This window comes from Phyllobates terribilis, unplaced genomic scaffold (assembly GCF_046119375.1).
Source record: "Phyllobates terribilis strain yellow unplaced genomic scaffold, ASM4611937v1 Scaffold_437__1_contigs__length_1545540, whole genome shotgun sequence".
In the NCBI taxonomy this organism is placed as follows: Eukaryota; Metazoa; Chordata; class Amphibia; order Anura; family Dendrobatidae; genus Phyllobates; species Phyllobates terribilis.
In genome coordinates, this window is record NW_027363197.1 from 1,307,972 (window position 1) to 1,334,993 (window position 27,022).

Below are 27,022 nucleotides of genomic sequence, written 5' to 3' on the forward strand. Positions count from 1 at the left end.
TCACCACCTGTAGTTATTTAGGTGAAAGCTCCAAAATGCTTGCCTAATATGTCTGTTTATCCAAAAGGAAGTAAAAAGGGAGAGCTAGAAAGATAGCATTGCATCACATTACATGGCAATGCAATGCACAGTTGCTGAAGTTGAACCAAAATGAGCTTGTAATCTGGCTTCTGCAACTTTGAACATGAAAAATCCAATGAGGAGAAGAAAAGCAAAGCCAAAGAGTCCATCCCAAAATCCGACAAACAAGCAAAATGAACAAAAAACATTGAATTCAATTCTTTCTGATTTTAGAAACTGCATTAAAGAAGGGGTGCACCGGTCCTGGAGATACTGCAATACCAGGTCAATGCGTGGAGTGGACAGAGCAAGCTCTTTTTCCATCTCCCTGTTCTAAAAATCCATTTAATATATGGTCCCCAGATAGGGGACGTATCAGATATTAAACTGATAAGAACAGATACTACACTTGATCTTAGCCAAAAGGCCGAGAAGCGATAACCAGAATTGGTTTCAAACTACGGAGCCACCCAAGGATCCTGAAAAGTCCATTTGTGGAGATGAGCTCCTGGACTCCCGTTAAGAAGACATGTTGTCAACCTCTAGATCCCTTACATGCCTGCACTTTTCGGCTTGCTGCTGCTGCAATCCACGCGTTTTAGATCTGCATAACTCCACCTCTTTAAACACAGCACCTTCACCCCCTGCTGTTCCCACCCGCCTCAACACCGTTGGAAGGGAGGAGAACCAATTAAGGCGGGGGGTGGGGTGGAACGAGCAGCTGTCTACCCTTAGCAGGAGGGCTCCTGATTACATACCTCTCCTGCTGCTGCTGCTGCTGGCTGTCCAGCAGCAGACTGAAGGTGGCTGCTGCTGTGCACAGGTATATAAAGGCTCAGAGCCTATTATGACACGCGCAGCCAGCGTTCCATTGCCACATTCCATCTACTGCAGGCAGGATACCTGGCTGGCTGAATGTCGCTGAGAAGCTCACAGAGACCGCCATAAGCAACAGTTTAACAGAATGCCACAGACTAATCAACCAAACTTTTTGGGTTGGGTTCTCTTTTATAGTCTGCAGGCATTAAATGAAAGAAGTCAGTGTTCCAGCAGAAGGAGACAACGTTTCAGAAAAGGCATTGTAGCAAACCAAAAAAGAAATTTTAAGCGCAGCAGAGTAACCAGCGCACATACCTGTTAGCTCAGGTGAGTTTAAAAGGCTGCTGTTGATAACAAGGGCATTTGCTAAATAGATGGTGTGTGTGCAACAATATACTGAAAGGTCAATTATATTGTGCAGCTTATCTCACCACCTGTAGTTATTTAGGTGAAAGCTCCAAAATGCTTGCCTAATATGTCTGTTTATCCAAAAGGAAGTAAAAAGGGAGAGCTAGAAAGATAGCATTGCATCACATTACATGGCAATGCAATGCACAGTTGCTGAAGTTGAACCAAAATGAGCTTGTAATCTGGCTTCTGCAACTTTGAACATGAAAAATCCAATGAGGAGAAGAAAAGCAAAGCCAAAGAGTCCATCCCAAAATCCGACAAACAAGCAAAATGAACAAAAAACATTGAATTCAATTCTTTCTGATTTTAGAAACTGCATTAAAGAAGGGGTGCACCGGTCCTGGAGATACTGCAATACCAGGTCAATGCGTGGAGTGGACAGAGCAAGCTCTTTTTCCATCTCCCTGTTCTAAAAATCCATTTAATATATGGTCCCCAGATAGGGGACGTATCAGATATTAAACTGATAAGAACAGATACTACACTTGATCTTAGCCAAAAGGCCGAGAAGCGATAACCAGAATTGGTTTCAAACTACGGAGCCACCCAAGGATCCTGAAAAGTCCATTTGTGGAGATGAGCTCCTGGACTCCCGTTAAGAAGACATGTTGTCAACCTCTAGATCCCTTACATGCCTGCACTTTTCGGCTTGCTGCTGCTGCAATCCACGCGTTTTAGATCTGCATAACTCCACCTCTTTAAACACAGCACCTTCACCCCCTGCTGTTCCCACCCGCCTCAACACCGTTGGAAGGGAGGAGAACCAATTAAGGCGGGGGGTGGGGTGGAACGAGCAGCTGTCTACCCTTAGCAGGAGGGCTCCTGATTACATACCTCTCCTGCTGCTGCTGCTGCTGCTGGCTGTCCAGCAGCAGACTGAAGGTGGCTGCTGCTGTGCACAGGTATATAAAGGCTCAGAGCCTATTATGACACGCGCAGCCAGCGTTCCATTGCCACATTCCATCTACTGCAGGCAGGATACCTGGCTGGCTGAATGTCGCTGAGAAGCTCACAGAGACCGCCATAAGCAACAGTTTAACAGAATGCCACAGACTAATCAACCAAACTTTTTGGGTTGGGTTCTCTTTTATAGTCTGCAGGCATTAAATGAAAGAAGTCAGTGTTCCAGCAGAAGGAGACAACGTTTCAGAAAAGGCATTGTAGCAAACCAAAAAAGAAATTTTAAGCGCAGCAGAGTAACCAGCGCACATACCTGTTAGCTCAGGTGAGTTTAAAAGGCTGCTGTTGATAACAAGGGCATTTGCTAAATAGATGGTGTGTGTGCAACAATATACTGAAAGGTCAATTATATTGTGCAGCTTATCTCACCACCTGTAGTTATTTAGGTGAAAGCTCCAAAATGCTTGCCTAATATGTCTGTTTATCCAAAAGGAAGTAAAAAGGGAGAGCTAGAAAGATAGCATTGCATCACATTACATGGCAATGCAATGCACAGTTGCTGAAGTTGAACCAAAATGAGCTTGTAATCTGGCTTCTGCAACTTTGAACATGAAAAATCCAATGAGGAGAAGAAAAGCAAAGCCAAAGAGTCCATCCCAAAATCCGACAAACAAGCAAAATGAACAAAAAACATTGAATTCAATTCTTTCTGATTTTAGAAACTGCATTAAAGAAGGGGTGCACCGGTCCTGGAGATACTGCAATACCAGGTCAATGCGTGGAGTGGACAGAGCAAGCTCTTTTTCCATCTCCCTGTTCTAAAAATCCATTTAATATATGGTCCCCAGATAGGGGACGTATCAGATATTAAACTGATAAGAACAGATACTACACTTGATCTTAGCCAAAAGGCCGAGAAGCGATAACCAGAATTGGTTTCAAACTACGGAGCCACCCAAGGATCCTGAAAAGTCCATTTGTGGAGATGAGCTCCTGGACTCCCGTTAAGAAGACATGTTGTCAACCTCTAGATCCCTTACATGCCTGCACTTTTCGGCTTGCTGCTGCTGCAATCCACGCGTTTTAGATCTGCATAACTCCACCTCTTTAAACACAGCACCTTCACCCCCTGCTGTTCCCACCCGCCTCAACACCGTTGGAAGGGAGGAGAACCAATTAAGGCGGGGGGTGGGGTGGAACGAGCAGCTGTCTACCCTTAGCAGGAGGGCTCCTGATTACATACCTCTCCTGCTGCTGCTGCTGCTGGCTGTCCAGCAGCAGACTGAAGGTGGCTGCTGCTGTGCACAGGTATATAAAGGCTCAGAGCCTATTATGACACGCGCAGCCAGCGTTCCATTGCCACATTCCATCTACTGCAGGCAGGATACCTGGCTGGCTGAATGTCGCTGAGAAGCTCACAGAGACCGCCATAAGCAACAGTTTAACAGAATGCCACAGACTAATCAACCAAACTTTTTGGGTTGGGTTCTCTTTTATAGTCTGCAGGCATTAAATGAAAGAAGTCAGTGTTCCAGCAGAAGGAGACAACGTTTCAGAAAAGGCATTGTAGCAAACCAAAAAAGAAATTTTAAGCGCAGCAGAGTAACCAGCGCACATACCTGTTAGCTCAGGTGAGTTTAAAAGGCTGCTGTTGATAACAAGGGCATTTGCTAAATAGATGGTGTGTGTGCAACAATATACTGAAAGGTCAATTATATTGTGCAGCTTATCTCACCACCTGTAGTTATTTAGGTGAAAGCTCCAAAATGCTTGCCTAATATGTCTGTTTATCCAAAAGGAAGTAAAAAGGGAGAGCTAGAAAGATAGCATTGCATCACATTACATGGCAATGCAATGCACAGTTGCTGAAGTTGAACCAAAATGAGCTTGTAATCTGGCTTCTGCAACTTTGAACATGAAAAATCCAATGAGGAGAAGAAAAGCAAAGCCAAAGAGTCCATCCCAAAATCCGACAAACAAGCAAAATGAACAAAAAACATTGAATTCAATTCTTTCTGATTTTAGAAACTGCATTAAAGAAGGGGTGCACCGGTCCTGGAGATACTGCAATACCAGGTCAATGCGTGGAGTGGACAGAGCAAGCTCTTTTTCCATCTCCCTGTTCTAAAAATCCATTTAATATATGGTCCCCAGATAGGGGACGTATCAGATATTAAACTGATAAGAACAGATACTACACTTGATCTTAGCCAAAAGGCCGAGAAGCGATAACCAGAATTGGTTTCAAACTACGGAGCCACCCAAGGATCCTGAAAAGTCCATTTGTGGAGATGAGCTCCTGGACTCCCGTTAAGAAGACATGTTGTCAACCTCTAGATCCCTTACATGCCTGCACTTTTCGGCTTGCTGCTGCTGCAATCCACGCGTTTTAGATCTGCATAACTCCACCTCTTTAAACACAGCACCTTCACCCCCTGCTGTTCCCACCCGCCTCAACACCGTTGGAAGGGAGGAGAACCAATTAAGGCGGGGGGTGGGGTGGAACGAGCAGCTGTCTACCCTTAGCAGGAGGGCTCCTGATTACATACCTCTCCTGCTGCTGCTGCTGCTGGCTGTCCAGCAGCAGACTGAAGGTGGCTGCTGCTGTGCACAGGTATATAAAGGCTCAGAGCCTATTATGACACGCGCAGCCAGCGTTCCATTGCCACATTCCATCTACTGCAGGCAGGATACCTGGCTGGCTGAATGTCGCTGAGAAGCTCACAGAGACCGCCATAAGCAACAGTTTAACAGAATGCCACAGACTAATCAACCAAACTTTTTGGGTTGGGTTCTCTTTTATAGTCTGCAGGCATTAAATGAAAGAAGTCAGTGTTCCAGCAGAAGGAGACAACGTTTCAGAAAAGGCATTGTAGCAAACCAAAAAAGAAATTTTAAGCGCAGCAGAGTAACCAGCGCACATACCTGTTAGCTCAGGTGAGTTTAAAAGGCTGCTGTTGATAACAAGGGCATTTGCTAAATAGATGGTGTGTGTGCAACAATATACTGAAAGGTCAATTATATTGTGCAGCTTATCTCACCACCTGTAGTTATTTAGGTGAAAGCTCCAAAATGCTTGCCTAATATGTCTGTTTATCCAAAAGGAAGTAAAAAGGGAGAGCTAGAAAGATAGCATTGCATCACATTACATGGCAATGCAATGCACAGTTGCTGAAGTTGAACCAAAATGAGCTTGTAATCTGGCTTCTGCAACTTTGAACATGAAAAATCCAATGAGGAGAAGAAAAGCAAAGCCAAAGAGTCCATCCCAAAATCCGACAAACAAGCAAAATGAACAAAAAACATTGAATTCAATTCTTTCTGATTTTAGAAACTGCATTAAAGAAGGGGTGCACCGGTCCTGGAGATACTGCAATACCAGGTCAATGCGTGGAGTGGACAGAGCAAGCTCTTTTTCCATCTCCCTGTTCTAAAAATCCATTTAATATATGGTCCCCAGATAGGGGACGTATCAGATATTAAACTGATAAGAACAGATACTACACTTGATCTTAGCCAAAAGGCCGAGAAGCGATAACCAGAATTGGTTTCAAACTACGGAGCCACCCAAGGATCCTGAAAAGTCCATTTGTGGAGATGAGCTCCTGGACTCCCGTTAAGAAGACATGTTGTCAACCTCTAGATCCCTTACATGCCTGCACTTTTCGGCTTGCTGCTGCTGCAATCCACGCGTTTTAGATCTGCATAACTCCACCTCTTTAAACACAGCACCTTCACCCCCTGCTGTTCCCACCCGCCTCAACACCGTTGGAAGGGAGGAGAACCAATTAAGGCGGGGGGTGGGGTGGAACGAGCAGCTGTCTACCCTTAGCAGGAGGGCTCCTGATTACATACCTCTCCTGCTGCTGCTGCTGCTGGCTGTCCAGCAGCAGACTGAAGGTGGCTGCTGCTGTGCACAGGTATATAAAGGCTCAGAGCCTATTATGACACGCGCAGCCAGCGTTCCATTGCCACATTCCATCTACTGCAGGCAGGATACCTGGCTGGCTGAATGTCGCTGAGAAGCTCACAGAGACCGCCATAAGCAACAGTTTAACAGAATGCCACAGACTAATCAACCAAACTTTTTGGGTTGGGTTCTCTTTTATAGTCTGCAGGCATTAAATGAAAGAAGTCAGTGTTCCAGCAGAAGGAGACAACGTTTCAGAAAAGGCATTGTAGCAAACCAAAAAAGAAATTTTAAGCGCAGCAGAGTAACCAGCGCACATACCTGTTAGCTCAGGTGAGTTTAAAAGGCTGCTGTTGATAACAAGGGCATTTGCTAAATAGATGGTGTGTGTGCAACAATATACTGAAAGGTCAATTATATTGTGCAGCTTATCTCACCACCTGTAGTTATTTAGGTGAAAGCTCCAAAATGCTTGCCTAATATGTCTGTTTATCCAAAAGGAAGTAAAAAGGGAGAGCTAGAAAGATAGCATTGCATCACATTACATGGCAATGCAATGCACAGTTGCTGAAGTTGAACCAAAATGAGCTTGTAATCTGGCTTCTGCAACTTTGAACATGAAAAATCCAATGAGGAGAAGAAAAGCAAAGCCAAAGAGTCCATCCCAAAATCCGACAAACAAGCAAAATGAACAAAAAACATTGAATTCAATTCTTTCTGATTTTAGAAACTGCATTAAAGAAGGGGTGCACCGGTCCTGGAGATACTGCAATACCAGGTCAATGCGTGGAGTGGACAGAGCAAGCTCTTTTTCCATCTCCCTGTTCTAAAAATCCATTTAATATATGGTCCCCAGATAGGGGACGTATCAGATATTAAACTGATAAGAACAGATACTACACTTGATCTTAGCCAAAAGGCCGAGAAGCGATAACCAGAATTGGTTTCAAACTACGGAGCCACCCAAGGATCCTGAAAAGTCCATTTGTGGAGATGAGCTCCTGGACTCCCGTTAAGAAGACATGTTGTCAACCTCTAGATCCCTTACATGCCTGCACTTTTCGGCTTGCTGCTGCTGCAATCCACGCGTTTTAGATCTGCATAACTCCACCTCTTTAAACACAGCACCTTCACCCCCTGCTGTTCCCACCCGCCTCAACACCGTTGGAAGGGAGGAGAACCAATTAAGGCGGGGGGTGGGGTGGAACGAGCAGCTGTCTACCCTTAGCAGGAGGGCTCCTGATTACATACCTCTCCTGCTGCTGCTGCTGCTGGCTGTCCAGCAGCAGACTGAAGGTGGCTGCTGCTGTGCACAGGTATATAAAGGCTCAGAGCCTATTATGACACGCGCAGCCAGCGTTCCATTGCCACATTCCATCTACTGCAGGCAGGATACCTGGCTGGCTGAATTTCGCTGAGAAGCTCACAGAGACCGCCATAAGCAACAGTTTAACAGAATGCCACAGACTAATCAACCAAACTTTTTGGGTTGGGTTCTCTTTTATAGTCTGCAGGCATTAAATGAAAGAAGTCAGTGTTCCAGCAGAAGGAGACAACGTTTCAGAAAAGGCATTGTAGCAAACCAAAAAAGAAATTTTAAGCGCAGCAGAGTAACCAGCGCACATACCTGTTAGCTCAGGTGAGTTTAAAAGGCTGCTGTTGATAACAAGGGCATTTGCTAAATAGATGGTGTGTGTGCAACAATATACTGAAAGGTCAATTATATTGTGCAGCTTATCTCACCACCTGTAGTTATTTAGGTGAAAGCTCCAAAATGCTTGCCTAATATGTCTGTTTATCCAAAAGGAAGTAAAAAGGGAGAGCTAGAAAGATAGCATTGCATCACATTACATGGCAATGCAATGCACAGTTGCTGAAGTTGAACCAAAATGAGCTTGTAATCTGGCTTCTGCAACTTTGAACATGAAAAATCCAATGAGGAGAAGAAAAGCAAAGCCAAAGAGTCCATCCCAAAATCCGACAAACAAGCAAAATGAACAAAAAACATTGAATTCAATTCTTTCTGATTTTAGAAACTGCATTAAAGAAGGGGTGCACCGGTCCTGGAGATACTGCAATACCAGGTCAATGCGTGGAGTGGACAGAGCAAGCTCTTTTTCCATCTCCCTGTTCTAAAAATCCATTTAATATATGGTCCCCAGATAGGGGACGTATCAGATATTAAACTGATAAGAACAGATACTACACTTGATCTTAGCCAAAAGGCCGAGAAGCGATAACCAGAATGGGTTTCAAACTACGGAGCCACCCAAGGATCCTGAAAAGTCCATTTGTGGAGATGAGCTCCTGGACTCCCGTTAAGAAGACATGTTGTCAACCTCTAGATCCCTTACATGCCTGCACTTTTCGGCTTGCTGCTGCTGCAATCCACGCGTTTTAGATCTGCATAACTCCACCTCTTTAAACACAGCACCTTCACCCCCTGCTGTTCCCACCCGCCTCAACACCGTTGGAAGGGAGGAGAACCAATTAAGGCGGGGGGTGGGGTGGAACGAGCAGCTGTCTACCCTTAGCAGGAGGGCTCCTGATTACATACCTCTCCTGCTGCTGCTGCTGGCTGTCCAGCAGCAGACTGAAGGTGGCTGCTGCTGTGCACAGGTATATAAAGGCTCAGAGCCTATTATGACACGCGCAGCCAGCGTTCCATTGCCACATTCCATCTACTGCAGGCAGGATACCTGGCTGGCTGAATGTCGCTGAGAAGCTCACAGAGACCGCCATAAGCAACAGTTTAACAGAATGCCACAGACTAATCAACCAAACTTTTTGGGTTGGGTTCTCTTTTATAGTCTGCAGGCATTAAATGAAAGAAGTCAGTGTTCCAGCAGAAGGAGACAACGTTTCAGAAAAGGCATTGTAGCAAACCAAAAAAGAAATTTTAAGCGCAGCAGAGTAACCAGCGCACATACCTGTTAGCTCAGGTGAGTTTAAAAGGCTGCTGTTGATAACAAGGGCATTTGCTAAATAGATGGTGTGTGTGCAACAATATACTGAAAGGTCAATTATATTGTGCAGCTTATCTCACCACCTGTAGTTATTTAGGTGAAAGCTCCAAAATGCTTGCCTAATATGTCTGTTTATCCAAAAGGAAGTAAAAAGGGAGAGCTAGAAAGATAGCATTGCATCACATTACATGGCAATGCAATGCACAGTTGCTGAAGTTGAACCAAAATGAGCTTGTAATCTGGCTTCTGCAACTTTGAACATGAAAAATCCAATGAGGAGAAGAAAAGCAAAGCCAAAGAGTCCATCCCAAAATCCGACAAACAAGCAAAATGAACAAAAAACATTGAATTCAATTCTTTCTGATTTTAGAAACTGCATTAAAGAAGGGGTGCACCGGTCCTGGAGATACTGCAATACCAGGTCAATGCGTGGAGTGGACAGAGCAAGCTCTTTTTCCATCTCCCTGTTCTAAAAATCCATTTAATATATGGTCCCCAGATAGGGGACGTATCAGATATTAAACTGATAAGAACAGATACTACACTTGATCTTAGCCAAAAGGCCGAGAAGCGATAACCAGAATTGGTTTCAAACTACGGAGCCACCCAAGGATCCTGAAAAGTCCATTTGTGGAGATGAGCTCCTGGACTCCCGTTAAGAAGACATGTTGTCAACCTCTAGATCCCTTACATGCCTGCACTTTTCGGCTTGCTGCTGCTGCAATCCACGCGTTTTAGATCTGCATAACTCCACCTCTTTAAACACAGCACCTTCACCCCCTGCTGTTCCCACCCGCCTCAACACCGTTGGAAGGGAGGAGAACCAATTAAGGCGGGGGGTGGGGTGGAACGAGCAGCTGTCTACCCTTAGCAGGAGGGCTCCTGATTACATACCTCTCCTGCTGCTGCTGCTGCTGGCTGTCCAGCAGCAGACTGAAGGTGGCTGCTGCTGTGCACAGGTATATAAAGGCTCAGAGCCTATTATGACACGCGCAGCCAGCGTTCCATTGCCACATTCCATCTACTGCAGGCAGGATACCTGGCTGGCTGAATGTCGCTGAGAAGCTCACAGAGACCGCCATAAGCAACAGTTTAACAGAATGCCACAGACTAATCAACCAAACTTTTTGGGTTGGGTTCTCTTTTATAGTCTGCAGGCATTAAATGAAAGAAGTCAGTGTTCCAGCAGAAGGAGACAACGTTTCAGAAAAGGCATTGTAGCAAACCAAAAAAGAAATTTTAAGCGCAGCAGAGTAACCAGCGCACATACCTGTTAGCTCAGGTGAGTTTAAAAGGCTGCTGTTGATAACAAGGGCATTTGCTAAATAGATGGTGTGTGTGCAACAATATACTGAAAGGTCAATTATATTGTGCAGCTTATCTCACCACCTGTAGTTATTTAGGTGAAAGCTCCAAAATGCTTGCCTAATATGTCTGTTTATCCAAAAGGAAGTAAAAAGGGAGAGCTAGAAAGATAGCATTGCATCACATTACATGGCAATGCAATGCACAGTTGCTGAAGTTGAACCAAAATGAGCTTGTAATCTGGCTTCTGCAACTTTGAACATGAAAAATCCAATGAGGAGAAGAAAAGCAAAGCCAAAGAGTCCATCCCAAAATCCGACAAACAAGCAAAATGAACAAAAAACATTGAATTCAATTCTTTCTGATTTTAGAAACTGCATTAAAGAAGGGGTGCACCGGTCCTGGAGATACTGCAATACCAGGTCAATGCGTGGAGTGGACAGAGCAAGCTCTTTTTCCATCTCCCTGTTCTAAAAATCCATTTGATATATGGTCCCCAGATAGGGGACGTATCAGATATTAAACTGATAAGAACAGATTTTTTCTTTTTTATCGAAAGCCCGAATTCGTGTACAAAACCCGAGTGCGCTTAAAAAAGTGACAAGTGCCACAAAAAAAGTGCACTAGGATGCTGGTCTTCTTGAAACCCTCTCCAAAAGGAGAAGGGTCCCCCAAACCATTCCCCGTCCCTCCGAGCCAAAAGGCCACAGCGAGGAACAGGGACAAAAAGCCACCTCCAGCCGAAGCCAGAGGCGACCCAATCTTACCCCCAGCACCTGCATGAGTTCTCACCCGAGCAAGGCACTGGGAGCCAAAGACTGTGCTCCCCTCCCGGAAGAGGGGAGCCAACAACGCTCTCCTCCCGAAAGAGGAGAGCCAGGGGGGTGCGGAACCTGATGGCCACACACTCCCCCCCTAGACCTGCCAAGAGAGGAACCCGTAAGGGAACCGCATCCCGACAAAATCCTAGTAGGACGTGACACACGTGAATAAGTGGACACACAGTGACAAAGAAATTAAATAAATAGTGAAGGTTTCACAGTATAATACTGCCCGGACCTTCGACCGGGAATTGAAAAATTCCCCATCCTAAGGCCAGAAGGCCCGGAATAAGGGTGTGTGCGAAGAAAGAAAATTTGAAGTGCTTGTGCAAATGTGCCATAAACTCAAGTGGGGTTCCCAATCCCAGTGAGTTAAGGCACCCCAGGGTCACCACTCCTGGGGCACTTCACACTTCGGGCTTTCGATCTTCCCCGGCCCAATGGCGTCGATCCTGGGGGGCCATGCTTTCCACCAGATGACTATATTAGCCACCTGGCGTACTAACAAGCGCCTAAACCCCAGTGTGCATAACGTATCAATCTACTAGGGCGGCCAACATCCAAAACTGCCTTTTCGAAAGATACTACACTTGATCTTAGCCAAAAGGCCGAGAAGCGATAACCAGAATTGGTTTCAAACTACGGAGCCACCCAAGGATCCTGAAAAGTCCATTTGTGGAGATGAGCTCCTGGACTCCCGTTAAGAAGACATGTTGTCAACCTCTAGATCCCTTACATGCCTGCACTTTTCGGCTTGCTGCTGCTGCAATCCACGCGTTTTAGATCTGCATAACTCCACCTCTTTAAACACAGCACCTTCACCCCCTGCTGTTCCCACCCGCCTCAACACCGTTGGAAGGGAGGAGAACCAATTAAGGCGGGGGGTGGGGTGGAACGAGCAGCTGTCTACCCTTAGCAGGAGGGCTCCTGATTACATACCTCTCCTGCTGCTGCTGGCTGTCCAGCAGCAGACTGAAGGTGGCTGCTGCTGTGCACAGGTATATAAAGGCTCAGAGCCTATTATGACACGCGCAGCCAGCGTTCCATTGCCACATTCCATCTACTGCAGGCAGGATACCTGGCTGGCTGAATGTCGCTGAGAAGCTCACAGAGACCGCCATAAGCAACAGTTTAACAGAATGCCACAGACTAATCAACCAAACTTTTTGGGTTGGGTTCTCTTTTATAGTCTGCAGGCATTAAATGAAAGAAGTCAGTGTTCCAGCAGAAGGAGACAACGTTTCAGAAAAGGCATTGTAGCAAACCAAAAAAGAAATTTTAAGCGCAGCAGAGTAACCAGCGCACATACCTGTTAGCTCAGGTGAGTTTAAAAGGCTGCTGTTGATAACAAGGGCATTTGCTAAATAGATGGTGTGTGTGCAACAATATACTGAAAGGTCAATTATATTGTGCAGCTTATCTCACCACCTGTAGTTATTTAGGTGAAAGCTCCAAAATGCTTGCCTAATATGTCTGTTTATCCAAAAGGAAGTAAAAAGGGAGAGCTAGAAAGATAGCATTGCATCACATTACATGGCAATGCAATGCACAGTTGCTGAAGTTGAACCAAAATGAGCTTGTAATCTGGCTTCTGCAACTTTGAACATGAAAAATCCAATGAGGAGAAGAAAAGCAAAGCCAAAGAGTCCATCCCAAAATCCGACAAACAAGCAAAATGAACAAAAAACATTGAATTCAATTCTTTCTGATTTTAGAAACTGCATTAAAGAAGGGGTGCACCGGTCCTGGAGATACTGCAATACCAGGTCAATGCGTGGAGTGGACAGAGCAAGCTCTTTTTCCATCTCCCTGTTCTAAAAATCCATTTAATATATGGTCCCCAGATAGGGGACGTATCAGATATTAAACTGATAAGAACAGATTTTTTCTTTTTTATCGAAAGCCCGAATTCGTGTACAAAACCCGAGTGCGCTTAAAAAAGTGACAAGTGCCACAAAAAAAGTGCACTAGGATGCTGGTCTTCTTGAAACCCTCTCCAAAAGGAGAAGGGTCCCCCAAACCATTCCCCGTCCCTCCGAGCCAAAAGGCCACAGCGAGGAACAGGGACAAAAAGCCACCTCCAGCCGAAGCCAGAGGCGACCCAATCTTACCCCCAGCACCTGCACGAGTTCTCACCCGAGCAAGGCACTGGGAGCCAAAGACTGTGCTCCCCTCCCGGAAGAGGGGAGCCAACAACGCTCTCCTCCCGAAAGAGGAGAGCCAGGGGGGTTCAGGGGGGAGCGGAACCTGATGGCCACACACTCCCCCCCTAGACCTGCCAAGAGAGGAACCCATAAGGGAACCGCATCCCGACAAAATCCTAGTAGGACGTGACACACGTGAATAAGTGGACACACAGTGACAAAGAAATTAAATAAATAGTGAAGGTTTCACAGTATAATACTGCCCGGACCTTCGACCGGGAATTGAAAAATTCCCCATCCTAAGGCCAGAAGGCCCGGAATAAGGGTGTGTGCGAAGAAAGAAAATTTGAAGTGCTTGTGCAAATGTGCCATAAACTCAAGTGGGGTTCCCAATCCCAGTGAGTTAAGGCACCCCAGGGTCACCACTCCTGGGGCACTTCACACTTCGGGCTTTCGATCTTCCCCGGCCCAATGGCGTCGATCCTGGGGGGCCATGCTTTCCACCAGATGACTATATTAGCCACCTGGCGTACTAACAAGCGCCTAAACCCCAGTGTGCATAATGTATCAATCTACTAGGGCGGCCAACATCCAAAACCGCCTTTTCGAAAGATACTACACTTGATCTTAGCCAAAAGGCCGAGAAGCGATAACCAGAATTGGTTTCAAACTACGGAGCCACCCAAGGATCCTGAAAAGTCCATTTGTGGAGATGAGCTCCTGGACTCCCGTTAAGAAGACATGTTGTCAACCTCTAGATCCCTTACATGCCTGCACTTTTCGGCTTGCTGCTGCTGCAATCCACGCGTTTTAGATCTGCATAACTCCACCTCTTTAAACACAGCACCTTCACCCCCTGCTGTTCCCACCCGCCTCAACACCGTTGGAAGGGAGGAGAACCAATTAAGGCGGGGGGTGGGGTGGAACGAGCAGCTGTCTACCCTTAGCAGGAGGGCTCCTGATTACATACCTCTCCTGCTGCTGCTGCTGCTGGCTGTCCAGCAGCAGACTGAAGGTGGCTGCTGCTGTGCACAGGTATATAAAGGCTCAGAGCCTATTATGACACGCGCAGCCAGCGTTCCATTGCCACATTCCATCTACTGCAGGCAGGATACCTGGCTGGCTGAATGTCGCTGAGAAGCTCACAGAGACCGCCATAAGCAACAGTTTAACAGAATGCCACAGACTAATCAACCAAACTTTTTGGGTTGGGTTCTCTTTTATAGTCTGCAGGCATTAAATGAAAGAAGTCAGTGTTCCAGCAGAAGGAGACAACGTTTCAGAAAAGGCATTGTAGCAAACCAAAAAAGAAATTTTAAGCGCAGCAGAGTAACCAGCGCACATACCTGTTAGCTCAGGTGAGTTTAAAAGGCTGCTGTTGATAACAAGGGCATTTGCTAAATAGATGGTGTGTGTGCAACAATATACTGAAAGGTCAATTATATTGTGCAGCTTATCTCACCACCTGTAGTTATTTAGGTGAAAGCTCCAAAATGCTTGCCTAATATGTCTGTTTATCCAAAAGGAAGTAAAAAGGGAGAGCTAGAAAGATAGCATTGCATCACATTACATGGCAATGCAATGCACAGTTGCTGAAGTTGAACCAAAATGAGCTTGTAATCTGGCTTCTGCAACTTTGAACATGAAAAATCCAATGAGGAGAAGAAAAGCAAAGCCAAAGAGTCCATCCCAAAATCCGACAAACAAGCAAAATGAACAAAAAACATTGAATTCAATTCTTTCTGATTTTAGAAACTGCATTAAAGAAGGGGTGCACCGGTCCTGGAGATACTGCAATACCAGGTCAATGCGTGGAGTGGACAGAGCAAGCTCTTTTTCCATCTCCCTGTTCAAAAAATCCATTTAATATATGGTCCCCAGATAGGGGACGTATCAGATATTAAACTGATAAGAACAGATACTACACTTGATCTTAGCCAAAAGGCCGAGAAGCGATAACCAGAATTGGTTTCAAACTACGGAGCCACCCAAGGATCCTGAAAAGTCCATTTGTGGAGATGAGCTCCTGGACTCCCGTTAAGAAGACATGTTGTCAACCTCTAGATCCCTTACATGCCTGCACTTTTCGGCTTGCTGCTGCTGCAATCCACGCGTTTTAGATCTGCATAACTCCACCTCTTTAAACACAGCACCTTCACCCCCTGCTGTTCCCACCCGCCTCAACACCGTTGGAAGGGAGGAGAACCAATTAAGGCGGGGGGTGGGGTGGAACGAGCAGCTGTCTACCCTTAGCAGGAGGGCTCCTGATTACATACCTCTCCTGCTGCTGCTGCTGCTGGCTGTCCAGCAGCAGACTGAAGGTGGCTGCTGCTGTGCACAGGTATATAAAGGCTCAGAGCCTATTATGACACGCGCAGCCAGCGTTCCATTGCCACATTCCATCTACTGCAGGCAGGATACCTGGCTGGCTGAATGTCGCTGAGAAGCTCACAGAGACCGCCATAAGCAACAGTTTAACAGAATGCCACAGACTAATCAACCAAACTTTTTGGGTTGGGTTCTCTTTTATAGTCTGCAGGCATTAAATGAAAGAAGTCAGTGTTCCAGCAGAAGGAGACAACGTTTCAGAAAAGGCATTGTAGCAAACCAAAAAAGAAATTTTAAGCGCAGCAGAGTAACCAGCGCACATACCTGTTAGCTCAGGTGAGTTTAAAAGGCTGCTGTTGATAACAAGGGCATTTGCTAAATAGATGGTGTGTGTGCAACAATATACTGAAAGGTCAATTATATTGTGCAGCTTATCTCACCACCTGTAGTTATTTAGGTGAAAGCTCCAAAATGCTTGCCTAATATGTCTGTTTATCCAAAAGGAAGTAAAAAGGGAGAGCTAGAAAGATAGCATTGCATCACATTACATGGCAATGCAATGCACAGTTGCTGAAGTTGAACCAAAATGAGCTTGTAATCTGGCTTCTGCAACTTTGAACATGAAAAATCCAATGAGGAGAAGAAAAGCAAAGCCAAAGAGTCCATCCCAAAATCCGACAAACAAGCAAAATGAACAAAAAACATTGAATTCAATTCTTTCTGATTTTAGAAATTGCATTAAAGAAGGGGTGCACCGGTCCTGGAGATACTGCAATACCAGGTCAATGCGTGGAGTGGACAGAGCAAGCTCTTTTTCCATCTCCCTGTTCTAAAAATCCATTTAATATATGGTCCCCAGATAGGGGACGTATCAGATATTAAACTGATAAGAACAGATTTTTTCTTTTTTATCGAAAGCCCGAATTCGTGTACAAAACCCGAGTGCGCTTAAAAAAGTGACAAGTGCCACAAAAAAATTGCACTAGGATGCTGGTCTTCTTGAAACCCTCTCCAAAAGGAGAAGGGTCCCCCAAACCATTCCCCGTCCCTCCGAGCCAAAAGGCCACAGCGAGGAACAGGGACAAAAAGCCACCTCCAGCCGAAGCCAGAGGCGACCCAATCTTACCCCCAGCACCTGCACGAGTTCTCACCCGAGCAAGGCACTGGGAGCCAAAGACTGTGCTCCCCTCCCGGAAGAGGGGAGCCAACAACGCTCTCCTCCCGAAAGAGGAGAGCCAGGGGGGTTCAGGGGGGAGCGGAACCTGATGGCCACACACTCCCCCCCTAGACCTGCCAAGAGAGGAACCCGTAAGGGAACCGCATCCCGACAAAATCCTAGTAGGACGTGACACACGTGAATAAGTGGACACACAGTGACAAAGAAATTAAATAAATAGTGAAGGTTTCACAGTATAATACTGCCCGGACCTTCGACCGGGAATTGAAAAATTCCCCATCCTAAGGCCAGAAGGCCCGGAATAAGGGTGTGTGCGAAGAAAGAAAATTTGAAGTGCTTGTGCAAATGTGCCATAAACTCAAGTGGGGTTCCCAATCCCAGTGAGTTAAGGCACCCCAGGGTCACCACTCCTGGGGCACTTCACACTTCGGGCTTTCGATCTTCCCCGGCCCAATGGCGTCGATCCTGGGGGGCCATGCTTTCCACCAGATGACTATATTAGCCACCTGGCGTACTAACAAGCGCCTAAACCCCAGTGTGCATAATGTATCAATCTACTAGGGCGGCCAACATCCAAAACCGCCTTTTCGAAAGATACTACACTTGATCTTAGCCAAAAGGCCGAGAAGCGATAACCAGAATTGGTTTCAAACTACGGAGCCACCCAAGGATCCTGAAAAGTCCATTTGTGGAGATGAGCTCCTGGACTCCCGTTAAGAAGACATGTTGTCAACCTCTAGATCCCTTACATGCCTGCACTTTTCGGCTTGCTGCTGCTGCAATCCACGCGTTTTAGATCTGCATAACTCCACCTCTTTAAACACAGCACCTTCACCCCCTGCTGTTCCCACCCGCCTCAACACCGTTGGAAGGGAGGAGAACCAATTAAGGTGGGGGGTGGGGTGGAACGAGCAGCTGTCTACCCTTAGCAGGAGGGCTCCTGATTACATACCTCTCCTGCTGCTGCTGCTGCTGGCTGTCCAGCAGCAGACTGAAGGTGGCTGCTGCTGTGCACAGGTATATAAAGGCTCAGAGCCTATTATGACACGCGCAGCCAGCGTTCCATTGCCACATTCCATCTACTGCAGGCAGGATACCTGGCTGGCTGAATGTCGCTGAGAAGCTCACAGAGACCGCCATAAGCAACAGTTTAACAGAATGCCACAGACTAATCAACCAAACTTTTTGGGTTGGGTTCTCTTTTATAGTCTGCAGGCATTAAATGAAAGAAGTCAGTGTTCCAGCAGAAGGAGACAACGTTTCAGAAAAGGCATTGTAGCAAACCAAAAAAGAAATTTTAAGCGCAGCAGAGTAACCAGCGCACATACCTGTTAGCTCAGGTGAGTTTAAAAGGCTGCTGTTGATAACAAGGGCATTTGCTAAATAGATGGTGTGTGTGCAACAATATACTGAAAGGTCAATTATATTGTGCAGCTTATCTCACCACCTGTAGTTATTTAGGTGAAAGCTCCAAAATGCTTGCCTAATATGTCTGTTTATCCAAAAGGAAGTAAAAAGGGAGAGCTAGAAAGATAGCATTGCATCACATTACATGGCAATGCAATGCACAGTTGCTGAAGTTGAACCAAAATGAGCTTGTAATCTGGCTTCTGCAACTTTGAACATGAAAAATCCAATGAGGAGAAGAAAAGCAAAGCCAAAGAGTCCATCCCAAAATCCGACAAACAAGCAAAATGAACAAAAAACATTGAATTCAATTCTTTCTGATTTTAGAAACTGCATTAAAGAAGGGGTGCACCGGTCCTGGAGATACTGCAATACCAGGTCAATGCGTGGAGTGGACAGAGCAAGCTCTTTTTCCATCTCCCTGTTCTAAAAATCCATTTAATATATGGTCCCCAGATAGGGGACGTATCAGATATTAAACTGATAAGAACAGATACTACACTTGATCTTAGCCAAAAGGCCGAGAAGCGATAACCAGAATTGGTTTCAAACTACGGAGCCACCCAAGGATCCTGAAAAGTCCATTTGTGGAGATGAGCTCCTGGACTCCCGTTAAGAAGACATGTTGTCAACCTCTAGATCCCTTACATTCCTGCACTTTTCGGCTTGCTGCTGCTGCAATCCACGCGTTTTAGATCTGCATAACTCCACCTCTTTAAACACAGCACCTTCACCCCCTGCTGTTCCCACCCGCCTCAACACCGTTGGAAGGGAGGAGAACCAATTAAGGCGGGGGGTGGGGTGGAATGAGCAGCTGTCTACCCTTAGCAGGAGGGCTCCTGATTACATACCTCTCCTGCTGCTGCTGCTGCTGGCTGTCCAGCAGCAGACTGAAGGTGGCTGCTGCTGTGCACAGGTATATAAAGGCTCAGAGCCTATTATGACACGCGCAGCCAGCGTTCCATTGCCACATTCCATCTACTGCAGGCAGGATACCTGGCTGGCTGAATGTCGCTGAGAAGCTCACAGAGACCGCCATAAGCAACAGTTTAACAGAATGCCACAGACTAATCAACCAAACTTTTTGGGTTGGGTTCTCTTTTTTAGTCTGCAGGCATTAAATGAAAGAAGTCAGTGTTCCAGCAGAAGGAGACAACGTTTCAGAAAAGGCATTGTAGCAAACCAAAAAAGAAATTTTAAGCGCAGCAGAGTAACCAGCGCACATACCTGTTAGCTCAGGTGAGTTTAAAAGGCTGCTGTTGATAACAAGGGCATTTGCTAAATAGATGGTGTGTGTGCAACAATATACTGAAAGGTCAATTATATTGTGCAGCTTATCTCACCACCTGTAGTTATTTAGGTGAAAGCTCCAAAATGCTTGCCTAATATGTCTGTTTATCCAAAAGGAAGTAAAAAGGGAGAGCTAGAAAGATAGCATTGCATCACATTACATGGCAATGCAATGCACAGTTGCTGAAGTTGAACCAAAATGAGCTTGTAATCTGGCTTCTGCAACTTTGAACATGAAAAATCCAATGAGGAGAAGAAAAGCAAAGCCAAAGAGTCCATCCCAAAATCCGACAAACAAGCAAAATGAACAAAAAACATTGAATTCAATTCTTTCTGATTTTAGAAACTGCATTAAAGAAGGGGTGCACCGGTCCTGGAGATACTGCAATACCAGGTCAATGCGTGGAGTGGACAGAGCAAGCTCTTTTTCCATCTCCCTGTTCAAAAAATCCATTTAATATATGGTCCCCAGATAGGGGACGTATCAGATATTAAACTGATAAGAACAGATACTACACTTGATCTCAGCCAAAAGGCCGAGAAGCGATAACCAGAATTGGTTTCAAACTACGGAGCCACCCAAGGATCCTGAAAAGTCCATTTGTGGAGATGAGCTCCTGGACTCCCGTTAAGAAGACATGTTGTCAACCTCTAGATCCCTTACATGCCTGCACTTTTCGGCTTGCTGCTGCTGCAATCCACGCGTTTTAGATCTGCATAACTCCACCTCTTTAAACACAGCACCTTCACCCCCTGCTGTTCCCACCCGCCTCAACACCGTTGGAAGGGAGGAGAACCAATTAAGGCGGGGGGTGGGGTGGAACGAGCAGCTGTCTACCCTTAGCAGGAGGGCTCCTGATTACATACCTCTCCTGCTGCTGCTGCTGCTGGCTGTCCAGCAGCAGACTGAAGGTGGCTGCTGCTGTGCACAGGTATATAAAGGCTCAGAGCCTATTATGACACGCGCAGCCAGCGTTCCATTGCCACATTCCATCTACTGCAGGCAGGATACCTGGCTGGCTGAATGTCGCTGAGAAGCTCACAGAGACCGCCATAAGCAACAGTTTAACAGAATGCCACAGACTAATCAACCAAACTTTTTGGGTTGGGTTCTCTTTTATAGTCTGCAGGCATTAAATGAAAGAAGTCAGTGTTCCAGCAGAAGGAGACAACGTTTCAGAAAAGGCATTGTAGCAAACCAAAAAAGAAATTTTAAGCGCAGCAGAGTAACCAGCGCACATACCTGTTAGCTCAGGTGAGTTTAAAAGGCTGCTGTTGATAACAAGGGCATTTGCTAAATAGATGGTGTGTGTGCAACAATATACTGAAAGGTCAATTATATTGTGCAGCTTATCTCACCACCTGTAGTTATTTAGGTGAAAGCTCCAAAATGCTTGCCTAATATGTCTGTTTATCCAAAAGGAAGTAAAAAGGGAGAGCTAGAAAGATAGCATTGCATCACATTACATGGCAATGCAATGCACAGTTGATGAAGTTGAACCAAAATGAGCTTGTAATCTGGCTTCTGCAACTTTGAACATGAAAAATCCAATGAGGAGAAGAAAAGCAAAGCCAAAGAGTCCATCCCAAAATCCGACAAACAAGCAAAATGAACAAAAAACATTGAATTCAATTCTTTCTGATTTTAGAAACTGCATTAAAGAAGGGGTGCACCGGTCCTGGAGATACTGCAATACCAGGTCAATGCGTGGAGTGGACAGAGCAAGCTCTTTTTCCATCTCCCTGTTCTAAAAATCCATTTAATATATGGTCCCCAGATAGGGGACGTATCAGATATTAAACTGATAAGAACAGATACTACACTTGATCTTAGCCAAAAGGCCGAGAAGCGATAACCAGAATTGGTTTCAAACTACGGAGCCACCCAAGGATCCTGAAAAGTCCATTTGTGGAGATGAGCTCCTGGACTCCCGTTAAGAAGACATGTTGTCAACCTCTAGATCCCTTACATGCCTGCACTTTTCGGCTTGCTGCTGCTGCAATCCACGCGTTTTAGATCTGCATAACTCCACCTCTTTAAACACAGCACCTTCACCCCCTGCTGTTCCCACCCGCCTCAACACCGTTGGAAGGGAGGAGAACCAATTAAGGCGGGGGGTGGGGTGGAACGAGCAGCTGTCTACCCTTAGCAGGAGGGCTCCTGATTACATACCTCTCCTGCTGCTGCTGCTGCTGGCTGTCCAGCAGCAGACTGAAGGTGGCTGCTGCTGTGCACAGGTATATAAAGGCTCAGAGCCTATTATGACACGCGCAGCCAGCGTTCCATTGCCACATTCCATCTACTGCAGGCAGGATACCTGGCTGGCTGAATGTCGCTGAGAAGCTCACAGAGACCGCCATAAGCAACAGTTTAACAGAATGCCACAGACTAATCAACCAAACTTTTTGGGTTGGGTTCTCTTTTATAGTCTGCAGGCATTAAATGAAAGAAGTCAGTGTTCCAGCAGAAGGAGACAACGTTTCAGAAAAGGCATTGTAGCAAACCAAAAAAGAAATTTTAAGCGCAGCAGAGTAACCAGCGCACATACCTGTTAGCTCAGGTGAGTTTAAAAGGCTGCTGTTGATAACAAGGGCATTTGCTAAATAGATGGTGTGTGTGCAACAATATACTGAAAGGTCAATTATATTGTGCAGCTTATCTCACCACCTGTAGTTATTTAGGTGAAAGCTCCAAAATGCTTGCCTAATATGTCTGTTTATCCAAAAGGAAGTAAAAAGGGAGAGCTAGAAAGATAGCATTGCATCACATTACATGGCAATGCAATGCACAGTTGCTGAAGTTGAACCAAAATGAGCTTGTAATCTGGCTTCTGCAACTTTGAACATGAAAAATCCAATGAGGAGAAGAAAAGCAAAGCCAAAGAGTCCATCCCAAAATCCGACAAACAAGCAAAATGAACAAAAAACATTGAATTCAATTCTTTCTGATTTTAGAAACTGCATTAAAGAAGGGGTGCACCGGTCCTGGAGATACTGCAATACCAGGTCAATGCGTGGAGTGGACAGAGCAAGCTCTTTTTCCATCTCCCTGTTCTAAAAATCCATTTAATATATGGTCCCCAGATAGGGGACGTATCAGATATTAAACTGATAAGAACAGATACTACACTTGATCTTAGCCAAAAGGCCGAGAAGCGATAACCAGAATTGGTTTCAAACTACGGAGCCACCCAAGGATCCTGAAAAGTCCATTTGTGGAGATGAGCTCCTGGACTCCCGTTAAGAAGACATGTTGTCAACCTCTAGATCCCTTACATGCCTGCACTTTTCGGCTTGCTGCTGCTGCAATCCACGCGTTTTAGATCTGCATAACTCCACCTCTTTAAACACAGCACCTTCACCCCCTGCTGTTCCCACCCGCCTCAACACCGTTGGAAGGGAGGAGAACCAATTAAGGCGGGGGGTGGGGTGGAACGAGCAGCTGTCTACCCTTAGCAGGAGGGCTCCTGATTACATACCTCTCCTGCTGCTGCTGCTGCTGGCTGTCCAGCAGCAGACTGAAGGTGGCTGCTGCTGTGCACAGGTATATAAAGGCTCAGAGCCTATTATGACACGCGCAGCCAGCGTTCCATTGCCACATTCCATCTACTGCAGGCAGGATACCTGGCTGGCTGAATGTCGCTGAGAAGCTCACAGAGACCGCCATAAGCAACAGTTTAACAGAATGCCACAGACTAATCAACCAAACTTTTTGGGTTGGGTTCTCTTTTATAGTCTGCAGGCATTAAATGAAAGAAGTCAGTGTTCCAGCAGAAGGAGACAACGTTTCAGAAAAGGCATTGTAGCAAACCAAAAAAGAAATTTTAAGCGCAGCAGAGTAACCAGCGCACATACCTGTTAGCTCAGGTGAGTTTAAAAGGCTGCTGTTGATAACAAGGGCATTTGCTAAATAGATGGTGTGTGTGCAACAATATACTGAAAGGTCAATTATATTGTGCAGCTTATCTCACCACCTGTAGTTATTTAGGTGAAAGCTCCAAAATGCTTGCCTAATATGTCTGTTTATCCAAAAGGAAGTAAAAAGGGAGAGCTAGAAAGATAGCATTGCATCACATTACATGGCAATGCAATGCACAGTTGCTGAAGTTGAACCAAAATGAGCTTGTAATCTGGCTTCTGCAACTTTGAACATGAAAAATCCAATGAGGAGAAGAAAAGCAAAGCCAAAGAGTCCATCCCAAAATCCGACAAACAAGCAAAATGAACAAAAAACATTGAATTCAATTCTTTCTGATTTTAGAAACTGCATTAAAGAAGGGGTGCACCGGTCCTGGAGATACTGCAATACCAGGTCAATGCGTGGAGTGGACAGAGCAAGCTCTTTTTCCATCTCCCTGTTCTAAAAATCCATTTAATATATGGTCCCCAGATAGGGGACGTATCAGATATTAAACTGATAAGAACAGATACTACACTTGATCTTAGCCAAAAGGCCGAGAAGCGATAACCAGAATTGGTTTCAAACTACGGAGCCACCCAAGGATCCTGAAAAGTCCATTTGTGGAGATGAGCTCCTGGACTCCCGTTAAGAAGACATGTTGTCAACCTCTAGATCCCTTACATGCCTGCACTTTTCGGCTTGCTGCTGCTGCAATCCACGCGTTTTAGATCTGCATAACTCCACCTCTTTAAACACAGCACCTTCACCCCCTGCTGTTCCCACCCGCCTCAACACCGTTGGAAGGGAGGAGAACCAATTAAGGCGGGGGGTGGGGTGGAACGAGCAGCTGTCTACCCTTAGCAGGAGGGCTCCTGATTACATACCTCTCCTGCTGCTGCTGCTGCTGGCTGTCCAGCAGCAGACTGAAGGTGGCTGCTGCTGTGCACAGGTATATAAAGGCTCAGAGCCTATTATGACACGCGCAGCCAGCGTTCCATTGCCACATTCCATCTACTGCAGGCAGGATACCTGGCTGGCTGAATGTCGCTGAGAAGCTCACAGAGACCGCCATAAGCAACAGTTTAACAGAATGCCACAGACTAATCAACCAAACTTTTTGGGTTGGGTTCTCTTTTATAGTCTGCAGGCATTAAATGAAAGAAGTCAGTGTTCCAGCAGAAGGAGACAACGTTTCAGAAAAGGCATTGTAGCAAACCAAAAAAGAAATTTTAAGCGCAGCAGAGTAACCAGCGCACATACCTGTTAGCTCAGGTGAGTTTAAAAGGCTGCTGTTGATAACAAGGGCATTTGCTAAATAGATGGTGTGTGTGCAACAATATACTGAAAGGTCAATTATATTGTGCAGCTTATCTCACCACCTGTAGTTATTTAGGTGAAAGCTCCAAAATGCTTGCCTAATATGTCTGTTTATCCAAAAGGAAGTAAAAAGGGAGAGCTAGAAAGATAGCATTGCATCACATTACATGGCAATGCAATGCACAGTTGCTGAAGTTGAACCAAAATGAGCTTGTAATCTGGCTTCTGCAACTTTGAACATGAAAAATCCAATGAGGAGAAGAAAAGCAAAGCCAAAGAGTCCATCCCAAAATCCGACAAACAAGCAAAATGAACAAAAAACATTGAATTCAATTCTTTCTGATTTTAGAAACTGCATTAAAGAAGGGGTGCACCGGTCCTGGAGATACTGCAATACCAGGTCAATGCGTGGAGTGGACAGAGCAAGCTCTTTTTCCATCTCCCTGTTCTAAAAATCCATTTAATATATGGTCCCCAGATAGGGGACGTATCAGATATTAAACTGATAAGAACAGATACTACACTTGATCTTAGCCAAAAGGCCGAGAAGCGATAACCAGAATTGGTTTCAAACTACGGAGCCACCCAAGGATCCTGAAAAGTCCATTTGTGGAGATGAGCTCCTGGACTCCCGTTAAGAAGACATGTTGTCAACCTCTAGATCCCTTACATGCCTGCACTTTTCGGCTTGCTGCTGCTGCAATCCACGCGTTTTAGATCTGCATAACTCCACCTCTTTAAACACAGCACCTTCACCCCCTGCTGTTCCCACCCGCCTCAACACCGTTGGAAGGGAGGAGAACCAATTAAGGCGGGGGGTGGGGTGGAACGAGCAGCTGTCTACCCTTAGCAGGAGGGCTCCTGATTACATACCTCTCCTGCTGCTGCTGCTGCTGGCTGTCCAGCAGCAGACTGAAGGTGGCTGCTGCTGTGCACAGGTATATAAAGGCTCAGAGCCTATTATGACACGCGCAGCCAGCGTTCCATTGCCACATTCCATCTACTGCAGGCAGGATACCTGGCTGGCTGAATGTCGCTGAGAAGCTCACAGAGACCGCCATAAGCAACAGTTTAACAGAATGCCACAGACTAATCAACCAAACTTTTTGGGTTGGGTTCTCTTTTATAGTCTGCAGGCATTAAATGAAAGAAGTCAGTGTTCCAGCAGAAGGAGACAACGTTTCAGAAAAGGCATTGTAGCAAACCAAAAAAGAAATTTTAAGCGCAGCAGAGTAACCAGCGCACATACCTGTTAGCTCAGGTGAGTTTAAAAGGCTGCTGTTGATAACAAGGGCATTTGCTAAATAGATGGTGTGTGTGCAACAATATACTGAAAGGTCAATTATATTGTGCAGCTTATCTCACCACCTGTAGTTATTTAGGTGAAAGCTCCAAAATGCTTGCCTAATATGTCTGTTTATCCAAAAGGAAGTAAAAAGGGAGAGCTAGAAAGATAGCATTGCATCACATTACATGGCAATGCAATGCACAGTTGCTGAAGTTGAACCAAAATGAGCTTGTAATCTGGCTTCTGCAACTTTGAACATGAAAAATCCAATGAGGAGAAGAAAAGCAAAGCCAAAGAGTCCATCCCAAAATCCGACAAACAAGCAAAATGAACAAAAAACATTGAATTCAATTCTTTCTGATTTTAGAAACTGCATTAAAGAAGGGGTGCACCGGTCCTGGAGATACTGCAATACCAGGTCAATGCGTGGAGTGGACAGAGCAAGCTCTTTTTCCATCTCCCTGTTCTAAAAATCCATTTAATATATGGTCCCCAGATAGGGGACGTATCAGATATTAAACTGATAAGAACAGATACTACACTTGATCTTAGCCAAAAGGCCGAGAAGCGATAACCAGAATTGGTTTCAAACTACGGAGCCACCCAAGGATCCTGAAAAGTCCATTTGTGGAGATGAGCTCCTGGACTCCCGTTAAGAAGACATGTTGTCAACCTCTAGATCCCTTACATGCCTGCACTTTTCGGCTTGCTGCTGCTGCAATCCACACGTTTTAGATCTGCATAACTCCACCTCTTTAAACACAGCACCTTCACCCCCTGCTGTTCCCACCCGCCTCAACACCGTTGGAAGGGAGGAGAACCAATTAAGGCGGGGGGTGGAACGAGCAGCTGTCTACCCTTAGCAGGAGGGCTCCTGATTACATACCTCTCCTGCTGCTGCTGCTGCTGCTGGCTGTCCAGCAGCAGACTGAAGGTGGCTGCTGCTGTGCACAGGTATATAAAGGCTCAGAGCCTATT

The 27,022-nt window shown here is 45.7% G+C and overlaps 19 non-coding genes and 3 pseudogenes across 19 annotated transcripts; all 22 read right to left on the reverse strand.

Moving 5' to 3' along the window:
- Positions 1–308: 308 nt before the first annotated feature.
- Positions 309–499, reverse strand: LOC141228040 (U2 spliceosomal RNA). Its single transcript, XR_012294967.1, has one exon. It is a non-coding gene; the product is annotated as a U2 spliceosomal RNA (small nuclear RNA).
- A 1,115-nt stretch (positions 500–1,614) lies between these two features.
- Positions 1,615–1,805, reverse strand: LOC141228041 (U2 spliceosomal RNA). Its single transcript, XR_012294968.1, has one exon. It is a non-coding gene; the product is annotated as a U2 spliceosomal RNA (small nuclear RNA).
- A 1,118-nt stretch (positions 1,806–2,923) lies between these two features.
- LOC141228042 (U2 spliceosomal RNA) lies at positions 2,924–3,114 on the reverse strand. Its single transcript, XR_012294969.1, has one exon. It is a non-coding gene; the product is annotated as a U2 spliceosomal RNA (small nuclear RNA).
- A 1,115-nt stretch (positions 3,115–4,229) lies between these two features.
- Positions 4,230–4,420, reverse strand: LOC141228043 (U2 spliceosomal RNA). Its single transcript, XR_012294970.1, has one exon. It is a non-coding gene; the product is annotated as a U2 spliceosomal RNA (small nuclear RNA).
- Positions 4,421–5,535: 1,115 nt separating this feature from the next.
- Positions 5,536–5,726, reverse strand: LOC141228045 (U2 spliceosomal RNA). Its single transcript, XR_012294972.1, has one exon. It is a non-coding gene; the product is annotated as a U2 spliceosomal RNA (small nuclear RNA).
- Positions 5,727–6,841: 1,115 nt separating this feature from the next.
- Positions 6,842–7,032, reverse strand: LOC141228046 (U2 spliceosomal RNA). The gene has a single exon (XR_012294973.1). It is a non-coding gene; the product is annotated as a U2 spliceosomal RNA (small nuclear RNA).
- Positions 7,033–8,147: 1,115 nt separating this feature from the next.
- LOC141228047 (U2 spliceosomal RNA) lies at positions 8,148–8,338 on the reverse strand. The gene has a single exon (XR_012294974.1). It is a non-coding gene; the product is annotated as a U2 spliceosomal RNA (small nuclear RNA).
- A 1,112-nt stretch (positions 8,339–9,450) lies between these two features.
- On the reverse strand, positions 9,451–9,641 carry LOC141228048 (U2 spliceosomal RNA). Its single transcript, XR_012294975.1, has one exon. It is a non-coding gene; the product is annotated as a U2 spliceosomal RNA (small nuclear RNA).
- Positions 9,642–10,756: 1,115 nt separating this feature from the next.
- Positions 10,757–10,941, reverse strand: LOC141228417 (U2 spliceosomal RNA). Its single transcript, XR_012295301.1, has one exon. It is a non-coding gene; the product is annotated as a U2 spliceosomal RNA (small nuclear RNA).
- A 779-nt stretch (positions 10,942–11,720) lies between these two features.
- LOC141228507 (U2 spliceosomal RNA) lies at positions 11,721–11,812 on the reverse strand (annotated as a pseudogene).
- Positions 11,813–12,921: 1,109 nt separating this feature from the next.
- LOC141228402 (U2 spliceosomal RNA) lies at positions 12,922–13,106 on the reverse strand. Its single transcript, XR_012295288.1, has one exon. It is a non-coding gene; the product is annotated as a U2 spliceosomal RNA (small nuclear RNA).
- Positions 13,107–13,895: 789 nt separating this feature from the next.
- LOC141228526 (U2 spliceosomal RNA) lies at positions 13,896–13,987 on the reverse strand (annotated as a pseudogene).
- A 1,115-nt stretch (positions 13,988–15,102) lies between these two features.
- Positions 15,103–15,293, reverse strand: LOC141228682 (U2 spliceosomal RNA). The gene has a single exon (XR_012295486.1). It is a non-coding gene; the product is annotated as a U2 spliceosomal RNA (small nuclear RNA).
- Positions 15,294–16,408: 1,115 nt separating this feature from the next.
- Positions 16,409–16,593, reverse strand: LOC141228404 (U2 spliceosomal RNA). Its single transcript, XR_012295290.1, has one exon. It is a non-coding gene; the product is annotated as a U2 spliceosomal RNA (small nuclear RNA).
- A 789-nt stretch (positions 16,594–17,382) lies between these two features.
- Positions 17,383–17,474, reverse strand: LOC141228527 (U2 spliceosomal RNA; annotated as a pseudogene).
- A 1,115-nt stretch (positions 17,475–18,589) lies between these two features.
- On the reverse strand, positions 18,590–18,780 carry LOC141228049 (U2 spliceosomal RNA). Its single transcript, XR_012294976.1, has one exon. It is a non-coding gene; the product is annotated as a U2 spliceosomal RNA (small nuclear RNA).
- A 1,115-nt stretch (positions 18,781–19,895) lies between these two features.
- On the reverse strand, positions 19,896–20,086 carry LOC141228210 (U2 spliceosomal RNA). Its single transcript, XR_012295129.1, has one exon. It is a non-coding gene; the product is annotated as a U2 spliceosomal RNA (small nuclear RNA).
- A 1,115-nt stretch (positions 20,087–21,201) lies between these two features.
- Positions 21,202–21,392, reverse strand: LOC141228050 (U2 spliceosomal RNA). The gene has a single exon (XR_012294977.1). It is a non-coding gene; the product is annotated as a U2 spliceosomal RNA (small nuclear RNA).
- A 1,115-nt stretch (positions 21,393–22,507) lies between these two features.
- On the reverse strand, positions 22,508–22,698 carry LOC141228052 (U2 spliceosomal RNA). Its single transcript, XR_012294978.1, has one exon. It is a non-coding gene; the product is annotated as a U2 spliceosomal RNA (small nuclear RNA).
- A 1,115-nt stretch (positions 22,699–23,813) lies between these two features.
- On the reverse strand, positions 23,814–24,004 carry LOC141228053 (U2 spliceosomal RNA). The gene has a single exon (XR_012294979.1). It is a non-coding gene; the product is annotated as a U2 spliceosomal RNA (small nuclear RNA).
- A 1,115-nt stretch (positions 24,005–25,119) lies between these two features.
- Positions 25,120–25,310, reverse strand: LOC141228054 (U2 spliceosomal RNA). The gene has a single exon (XR_012294980.1). It is a non-coding gene; the product is annotated as a U2 spliceosomal RNA (small nuclear RNA).
- Positions 25,311–26,425: 1,115 nt separating this feature from the next.
- Positions 26,426–26,616, reverse strand: LOC141228055 (U2 spliceosomal RNA). The gene has a single exon (XR_012294981.1). It is a non-coding gene; the product is annotated as a U2 spliceosomal RNA (small nuclear RNA).
- Between the last annotated feature and the right edge of the window lie 406 nt (positions 26,617–27,022).